This window comes from Glandiceps talaboti, chromosome 13 (assembly GCF_964340395.1).
Source record: "Glandiceps talaboti chromosome 13, keGlaTala1.1, whole genome shotgun sequence".
In the NCBI taxonomy this organism is placed as follows: Eukaryota; Metazoa; Hemichordata; class Enteropneusta; family Spengelidae; genus Glandiceps; species Glandiceps talaboti.
Genome location: NC_135561.1, coordinates 14906135 through 14907960, shown reverse-complemented (window position 1 = coordinate 14907960; position 1826 = coordinate 14906135).

Sequence of the window (1826 nt, the reverse complement as noted above, 5' to 3'; positions counted from 1 at the left end):
ATATTGTGATAATTGGATAATATTATTCGTAATGTTTTGTAGAGCCAAGAAACGTCCCCAGTGACTAGGATTGATAGGTGGACACTTACCTCCCAAGACATTGTTTTGTGCGTGACAAAAAACTTAACCATAATGTGTTATTATTGCTGGTACACATTGTTCTTGTAAAAGCCTTACCTTGGCGTTTTCGAAATACACCAATCCCTTTTTGAGAAAATAAGGGGAAAAAAAGAGTAAAATACCGACTTTATATAAGCAAAAAAATATACATTATGTTTGTATAAATTATTTGTCACCAAGGACTTTGTCATTTTATTTGAAATAGAATCCTTTAGAGTTATCTATCCTTTATAATATTAAATGTTAACGTTATAGTAGATAGACCGCAAGACTCCAGTCGTAGGTGGCGCTGCCCATTTATCACTCAATGCTGTGCACCTTCGAGTATATCTAACTTACTTGCAAAACGGCGTGCGTTATAATCATTGCAGCGACGAAAGGGTCACATTTTAGCCAACCCCCCCCCCCCCAGCCCTCCCGAGTGTCAAACTGTCCCCATAACAATTTTTGTTTTGTTTAGGTTGTAGATAATTCAGTCAAAAAGTCAGGTTTTACCTTTCATAATATCACTCTGGAAGATAAACGTACAAAAATATGCGTAAGTGTATGTTTTGTCAGTTATATATCCGAATTTCTATGTTGTCCTTTGTTCTGCAATGTTATTATTATTATTTTACAGTGCCTAATGTTATTTGACGACACGCGAACAGTACACTAATACCCTCTATGTATATATACAGCTAAAATGACGTAGGCTTGGCGTTTCACTCATGCAACATAACATTTATTACACACCCTCAGACAACTTTTAATGCAACAGAAAGAACTACATAGGTACCGTGCACAGTGGGGATGTAGAAGTAGTCAAGTTTAATTGTTGATTATCAGTTAGAAAATAAACAATTGCAGCCATTAAAATCATCAAGTCCGTGTGTAATATTTTCATTAGAAGCCTGTTTCTACTGCACTGTGAAAGATCTAGAATAGCAATGCTTATCAGTGTTCAATGTGATTGGGCAAAGAATCCTGTTGTATTTATTGTGTCTCTGTTATTGTTAGTCTAGAGTTGAAATATGTCTATCTCTGTGTCAAAAACGTAATTTCCTATGAGTGAAACGCCAAGCCAACATCATTTTAGCTGTAACAGGTCGACAGGCTAAAAGTCGGATCTGCAAGCAACTTTTGAAGCTACTTAATTTTGTCAACTGAGAAGCTTCTTATTAAAATGTACCTTGTGTATGTTATTGTCTTGTTTTACTTTTATTCATTTGTAATTCATGGCAACCATTGAAAATTAATTCAACCGATGGAGAGTAATGTGTATAGTATCAGGAAGATGAAGGGCACACAGGCGAGGCTGAAATTTATCTTATTTAGGTGTGCGCGCGCACTATACGAAATTTAAAAAGCCATATTTGATCATGTCTTTCCACCGGGATAAAGCTTGAGAAGAGGATATGTAAATGTGGTGAGTATGAGACGAAGTACCACCTTTGACTTGATTCACCCACGGTGATATGATCTCTACCCTGGGGGCTGGAGACAGTCAAAAGTTGCACTTCGTCTCATACTACCCTTGGACAGAGATGGTGATTAGGTGGGTCACACAGGTAGGGTAAAGGTTGGGTAACTGTTGATAAATGAGATTTTTCGTGCATGCATTTCTGCATGTTTTATAGTCTACCCAGAAAACCTATTTTCACCAAAGCTGAATTGTGCTACCTATTTAGAATAGAGTTTTTAAATATTAGCTAGTCTGGCTGAGA